This window comes from Pongo pygmaeus, chromosome 21, assembly GCF_028885625.2.
Source record: "Pongo pygmaeus isolate AG05252 chromosome 21, NHGRI_mPonPyg2-v2.0_pri, whole genome shotgun sequence".
Lineage (NCBI taxonomy): Eukaryota > Metazoa > Chordata > Mammalia > Primates > Hominidae > Pongo > Pongo pygmaeus.
In genome coordinates, this window is record NC_072394.2 from 44,381,882 (window position 1) to 44,390,383 (window position 8,502).

The window sequence follows — 8,502 nt, forward strand, 5'->3', positions numbered from 1 at the left end:
TGGGGTGAAGGGACTGGTGGTTGGCTCAGTCTATATGCATTAAGTGTAACTCTGTGGCCTTGGGACAGTCAAGTGCTCATGTCCAAATATACACCCTTTGATTTTTTGTCCATCCATCCATCCATCCATCCATCCATCCCTGAATCCCTCCATCCCTCCATCCATCCATCCATCCACCCATCTTCTCAACCATTCATCCTCTCATTAATCTGTTTAATCATTATCTATCCATCCCTGAACATTTATTGAGCTCCTATCATGTGCCAGGGCTTATGTTGCTTGTCAAGGAGAAGGAAGAAAAGACATGGCTTTTATCTTTTGGATACTTCAGTCTGTGATGTAAAAAAGATATGTAAACACATCATTGCAATACCTTTTGCTAAGTGCAAGAACAAAAAGGATTTTACAAAGTGCCAAGAGAAGGCATGTTGGTTGTGAAGATTAAATGAGATTAAATGTGTGAAAAGTACTTTGTGAGCTATTCAAATATTAGTCATTATAATCTTCATAACAACTCTGGGAGACTGGCTTGGATTATTATCCACTTAAAATTTTTTTCTACTATAAAAACTACCTAAGAGTTCCACTAGAAGTTACAAAATAGAGAAAATAAGAACTCATCCACATTTATGGTGCTTCAGCACTGACATTGTTTTACGTGTTGCTAAGTGTCATTAATGTCTTTATTCCTGGAATTTTATTTTATTTTTTCATACAACAATCATGTTGTGATATGGTTTGGCTGTGTCGCCACCCAAATCTCATCTTGAATTGTAATTACCATAATCCCCATGTGTCGTGGGAGAGACCCCTTGGGAGATAATTGAATTTGGTGGTGGTTACCCCCTTGCTTCTGTCCTCAATGATAGTGAGTTCTCAACAAAATCTGATGGTTTTATAAGGGGCTTTTCCCCATTTTGCTGGGCACTTCTCCTTCCTGACATGTGAAGAAGTATGTATTTGCTTCTTTTCCTGCCATGATTGTAAGTTTCCTGAGGCCTCCCCAGTCATGCTGAACTGTGAGTCAATTAAACCTCTTTCCTTTATAAATTACCCAGTCTTGGGTATGTTATTAGCAGCATGAGATTGGGCTAATACATGCTGCATATATCATGATTCTGATTGTTTTCTCTTTAAATTAAACTGTCTACATTTTCCCTTGTGTAAACCTGTTTCATGGGTCACATCTATGCAGGAGGAGTGGGAGAGGTTGCCATAGTAACAGTTGACATGTCTCTGTCTCAGCCTCAGCCCAAACCCCACCTTCCTGGTTCCTCATGAGTTACTAGGACCCTTCATAACAATGGCCACAGAGATTCCCTGTTCCTGTCATGGTCTTCTCTGCCACTCTAGACATGGAGCTGTGACTGGTATTGTGCCATGTTACTTTCTTCTTTGTTTTTTTTGCTGACTCTGAAAAGCCTCTGTATGCTGATAAGAAGCTACCTTTCTGTCCTGAGCTCTGTCACCATGGTGAAGGGAGAATGTACCTTTGTATCCATCTGAATCACATTGGTGGACCACTTTGTGCCTACGTTAGATGTCTAAGGTTGGGGGAGATCCATACTTACCTTTACTTCCTTTCTTAAAAAAAATTCTCAGAGGAGCCAAGATGGCCGAATAGGAACAGCTCCGGTCTACAGCTCCCAGCGTGAGCGACGCAGAAGACGGGTGATTTCTGCATTTCCATCTGAGGTACTGGGTTCATCTCACTAGGGAGTGCCAGACAGTAGGTGCAGGACAGTGGGGGCAGCGCACTGTGTGCCAGCCGAAGCAGGGCCAGGCATTGCCTCACTCGGGAAGCGCAAGGGGTCAGGGAGTTCCCTTTCCTGGTCAAGCAAAGGGGTGACAGAGGGCACCTGGAAAATCGGGTCACTCCCACCCAAATACTGCGCTTTTCCGATGGGCTTAGGAAGCAGTGCACCAGGAGATTATATCCCGCACCTGGCTCGGAGGGTCCTACGCCCACGGAGTCTCGCTGATTGCTAGCACAGCAGTCTGAGATCAAACTGCAAGGTGGCAGCGAGGCTGGGGGAGGGGTACCCGCCATTGCCCAGGCTTGCTTAGGTAAACAAAGCAGCAGGGAAGCTCGAACTGGGTGGAGCCCACCGCAGCTCAAGGAGGCCTGCCTGCCTCTGTAGGCTCCACCTCTGCGGGCAGGGCACAGACAAACAAAAAGACAGCAGTAACCTCTGCAGACTTAAATGTCCCTGTCTGACAGCTTTGAGGAGAGCAGTGGTTCTCCCAGCATGCAGCTAGAGATCTGAGAACGGGCAGACTGCCTCCCCAAGTGGGTCCCTGACCCCTGACCCCCGAGCAGCCTAACTGGGAGGCACCCCCCAGTAGGGGCAGATTGATACCTCACACGGCCGGGTACTCCTCTGAGACAAAACTTCCAGAGGAATGATCAGACAGCAGCATTCACAGATCATGAAAATCTGCGGTTCTGCAGACACCCCTGCTGATACCCAGGCAAACAGGGTCTGGAGTGGACCTCTAGCAAACTCCAACAGACCTGCAGCTGAGGGTCCTGTCTGTTAGAAGGAAAACTAACAAACAGAAAGGACATCCACACCAAAAACCCATCTGTACAACACCATCATCAAAGACCAAAAGTAGATAAAACCACAAAGATGGGGAGAAAACAGAGCAGAAAAACTGGAAACTCTAAAAAGCAGAGCACCTCTCCTCCTCCAAAGGAACACAGTTCCTCACCAGCAATGGAACAAAGCTGGACGGAGAATGACTTTGACAAGTTGAGAGAAGAAGGCTTCAGACGATCAAACTACTCCGAGCTACAGGAGGAAATTCAAACCAAAGGCAAAGAAGTTGAAAACTTTGAAAAAACTTTAGCCGAATGTATAACTAGAATAACGAATACAGAGAAGTGCTTAAAGGAGCTGATGGAGCTGAAAGCCAAGGCTCGAGAACTACGTGAAGAATGCAGAAGCCTCAGGAGCTGATGTGACCAACTGGAAGAAAGGGTATCAGTGATGGAAGATGAAATGAATGAAATGAAGCGAGAAGGGAAGTTTAGAGAAAAAAGAATAAAAAGAAGTGAACAAAGCCTCCAAGAAATGTGGGACTATGTGCAAAGATCAAATCTACGTCTGATTGGTGTACCTGAAAGTGACGGGGAGAATGGAACCAAGTTGGAAAACACTTTGCAGGATATCATCCAGGAAAACTTCCCCAATCTAGCAAGGCAGGCCAACATTCAGATTCGGGAAATACAGAGAATGCCACAAAGATACTCCTCGAGAAGAGCAACTCCAAGACACATAATTGTCAGATTCACCAAAGTTGAAATGAAGGAAAAAATGTTAAGGGCAGCCAGAGAGAAAGGTCGGGTTACCCACAAAGGGAAGCCCATCAGACTAAGAGCGGATCTCTCAGCAGAAACTCTACAAGCCAGAAGAGAGTGGGGGCCAATATTCAACATTCTTAAAGAAAAGAATTTTCAACCCAGAATTTCATATCCAGCCAAACTAAGCTTCATAAGTGAAGGAGAAATAAAATACTTACAGACAAGCAAATGCTGAGAGATTTTGTCACCACCAGGCCTGCCCTAAAAGGGCTCCTGAAGGAAGCACTAAACATGGAAAGGCACAACCAGTACCAGCCGCTGCAAAATCATGCCAAAATGTAAAGACCATCGAGACTAGGAAGAAACTGCATCAACTAACGAGCAAAATAACCAGCTAACATCATAATGACAGGATCAAATTCACACATAACAATATTAACTTTAAATGTAAATGGACTAAATGCTCCAATTAAAAGACACAGACTGGCAAATTGGATAGAGTCAAGACCCATCAGTGTGCTGTATTCAGGAAACCCATCTCATCTGCAGAGACACACATAGGCTCAAAATAAAAGGATGGAGGAAGATCTACCAAGCAAATGGAAAACAAAAAAAGGCAGGGGTTGCAATCCTAGTCTCTGATAAAACAAACTTTAAACCAACAAAGATCAAAAGAGACAAAGAAGGCCATTACATAATGGTAAAGGGATCAATTCAACAAGAAGAGCTAACTATCCTAAATATTTATGCACCCAATACAGGAGCACCCAGATTCCTAAAGCAAGTCCTGACTCACCTACAAAGAGACTTAGACTCCCACACAATAATAATGGGAGACTTTAACACCCCACTGTCAACATTAGACAGATCAACGAGACAGAAAGTCAACAAGGGTACCCAGGAATTGAACTCAGCTCTGCACCAAGCTGACCTAATAGACATCTACAGAACTCTCCACCCCAAATCAACAGAATATATATTTTTTTCAGCACCATACCACACCTATTCCAAAATCGACCACATAGTTGGAAGTAAAGCTCTCCTCAGCAAATGTAAAAGAACAGAAATTATAACAAACTGTCTCTCAGACCATAGTGTAATCAAACTAGAACTCAGGATTAAGAAACTCACTCAAAACTGCTCAACTACATGGAAACTGAACAACCTGCTCCTGAATGACTACTGGGTACATAACGAAATGAAGGCAGAAATAAAGATGTTCTTTGAAACCAACGAGAACAAAGACACAATGTACTAGAATCTCTGAGACACATTCAAAGCAGTGTGTAGAGGGAAATTTATAGCACTAAATGCCCACAAGAGAAAGCAGGAAAGATCCAAAATTGACACCCTAACATCACAATTAAAAGAACTAGAAAAGCAAGAGCAAACACATTCAAAAGCTAGCAGAAGGCAAGAAATAACTAAAATCAGAGCAGAACTGAAGGAAATAGAGACACAAAAAACCCTTCAAAAAATGAATGAATCCAGGAGCTGGTTTTTTGAAAGGATCAACAAAATTGATAGACCGCTAGCAAGACTAATAAAGAAAAAAAGAGAGAAGAAGCAAATAGATGCAATAAAAAATGATAAAGGGGATATCACCACGGATCCCACAGAAATACAAACTACCATCAGAGAGTACTACAAACACCTCTACGCAAATAAACTAGAAAATCTAGAGGAAATGGATAAATTCCTTGACACATACACTCTCCCAAGACTAAACCAGGAAAAAGTTGACTCTCTGAATAGACCAATAACAGGATCTGAAATTGTGGCAATAATCAATAGCTTACCAACCAAAAAGAGTCCAGGACCAGATGGATTCACAGCCGAATTCTACCAGAGGTACAAGGAGGAACTGGTACCATTCCTTCTGAAACTATTCCAATCAATAGAAAAAGAGGGAATCCTCCCTAACTCATTTTATGAGGCCAGAATCATCCTGATACCAAAGCCTGGCAGAGACACAACCAAAAAAGAGAATTTTAGACCAATATCCTTGATGAATATTGATGCAAAAATCCTCAATAAAATACTGGCAAACCGAATCCAGCAGCACATCAAAAAGCTTATCCACCATGATCAAGTGGGCTTCATCCCTGGGATGCAAGGCTGGTTCAATATATGCAAATCAATAAATGTAATCCAGCATGTAAACAGAACCAAAGACAAAAACCACATGATTATCTCAATAGATGCAGAAAAGGCCTTTGACAAAATTCAACAACCCTTCATGCTAAAAACTCTCAATAAATTAGGTATTGATGGGACGTATCTCAAAATAATAAGAGCTATCTATGACAAACTCACAGCCAGTATCATACTGACTGGGCAAAAACTGGAAGCATTCCCTTTGAAAACTGGCACAAGACAGGGATGCCCTCTCTCACCACTCCTATTCAACATAGTGTTGGAAGTTCTGGCCAGGGCAATTAGGCAGGAAAAGGAAATAAAGGGTATTCAATTAGGAAAAGAGGAAGTTAAATTGTCCCTGTTTGCAGATGACATGATTGTATATCTAGAAAACCCCATTGTCTCAGCCCAAAATCTCCTTAAGCTGATAAGCAACTTCAGCAAAGTCTCAGGATACAAAATCAATGTACAAAAATCAGAAGCATTCTTATACACCAATAACAGACAAACAGAGAGCCAAATCACGAGTGAACTCCCATTCACAATTGCTTCAAAGAGAATAAAATGCTTAGGAATCCAACTTACAAGGGACGTGAAGGACCTCTTCAAGGAGAACTACAAACCACTGCTCAAGGAAATAAAAGAGGATACAAACAAATGGAGGAACATTCCATGCTCATGGGTAGGAAGAATCAATATCGTGAAAATGGCCATACTGCCCAAGGTAATTTATAGATTCATTGCCATCCCCATCAAGCTACCAATGACTTTCTTCACAGAATTGGAAAAAACTTCCTTAAAGTTCATATGGAACCAAAAAAGAGCCCCCATCGCCAAGTCAATCCTCAGCCAAAAGAACAAAGCTGGAGGCATCATGCTACCTGACTTCAAACTATACTACAAGGCTACAGTAACCAAAACAGCATGGTACTGGTACCAAAACAGAGATATAGATCAATGGAACAGAACAGAGCCCTCAGAAATAATGCCACATATCTACAACTATCTGATCTTTGACAAACCTGACAAAAACAACAAATGGGGAAAGGATTCCCTATTTAATAAATGGTGCTGGGAAAAGCTAGCCATATGTAGGAAGCTGAAACTGGATCCCTTCCTTACACCTTATACAAAAATTAATTCAAGATGGATTAAAGACTTAAACGTTAGACCTAAAACCATAAAAACCCTAGAAGAAAACCTAGGCATTACCATTCAGGACATAGGCATGGGCAAGGACTTCATGTCTAAAATACCAAAAGCAATGTCAACAAAAGCCAAAATTGACAAATGGGATCTAATTAAACTCAAGAGCTTCTGCACAGCAAAAGAAACTACCATCAGAGTGAACAGGCAGCCTACAAATTGAGAGAAAATTTTTGCAACCTACTCATCTGATAAAGGGCTAATATCCAGAATCTACAATGAACTCAAACAAATTTACAAGAAAGAAACAAACAACCCCATCAAAAAGTGGGCAAAGGATATGAACAGACACTTCTCAAAAGAAGACATTTCTGCAGCCAAAAGACACACGAAAAAATGCTCATCATCACTGGCCATCAGAGAAATGCAAATCGAAACCACAGTGAGATACCATCTCACACCAGTTAGAATGGCAATCACTAAAAAGTCAGGAAACAACAGGTGCTGGAGAGGATGTGGAGAAATAGGAACACTTTTACACTGTTGGTGGGACTGTAAACTAGTTCAACCCTTGTGGAAGTCAGTATGGCGATTCCTCAGGGATCTAAAACTAGAAATACCATTTGACCCAGCCATCCCATTACTAGGTATATACCCAAAAGACTGTAAATCATGCTGCTATAAAGACACATGCACATGCATGTTTATTGTGGCACTATTCACAATAGCAAAGACTTGGAACCAACCCAAATGTCCAACAATGATAGACTGGATGAAGAAAATGTGGCACATATACACCATGGAATACTATGCAGCCATAAAAAATGATTAGTTCATGTCCTTTTTAGGGACATGGATGAAATTGGAAATCATCATTCTCAGTAAACTATCACAAGGACAAAAAACCAAACACCACATCTTCTCACTCATAGATGGGAATTGAACAATGAGAACACATGGACACAGGAAGGGGAACATCACACTCTGGGGACTGTTGTGGGGTGGGGGGAGGGGGGAGGGATAGCATTAGGAGATATACCTAATGCTAAATGGCAAGTTAATGGGTGCAGCACACCAGCATGGCACATGTATACATATGTAACCTGCACATTGTGCACATGTTCCCTAAAAGTTAAAGTATAATAATAATAAAAAAATTCTCTCTTAATGACAATCCAATTAGACTCGCCTCATCACTGTGCCAGTACAGCTCATGTTAAGGTCACCAATAACCTTCGTGTTTCCAAGTCCAATGGCTAGTGCTAGTGCTAGTTATTATCTTACTTGACTTAATAGCAACATTTGAACAATTGTTTACTTATTCCTCCTTGAAGTGTTTTTATTTTTTTCACTTAACTTCCAAGATACCATACTCCTGATAGCTCCTCCTCAGCCCCTTTTGCTAGTTCCTCCTCATTTCCTTGACTTCTAAAGGTTGGAATATCCTAGGACTCAGGCCTGCAGACATATTCCCTATCTACATTTGCTACTTAGGTGATCCCACTCAGTCTCGTGGCTTTAAATACCACTATAGGCTGATGACTCCCAATTTTATCAATCCAACTTATAGCTTTTCTCTGACCTCCAGATCCATACTTTCAACAGACCATTCATCATTTCCATATGGATGTCTAACAGGCATCTTAAACATTATGTGTCCAGCCAACTCATGGTTTTCTCCCCTTACTTGTTCTTCCCATGGTCTTCCCTATTTTAGTAAGTGACATGTCTGTTTTTCCAATTGCTTTGGCTAAATACATTGGTTGGAGTCATCTTGACTGTCTTTCTTTTATGCCCTGTATTCAAATCACCAACAAATCCTGTTATCTCTCCTTCAGAATACATCCTGAATCTAAAGCTAACCACTTTTCACTACTTTTCCCCACTATCATCCCAGTTTAAGCTACCAG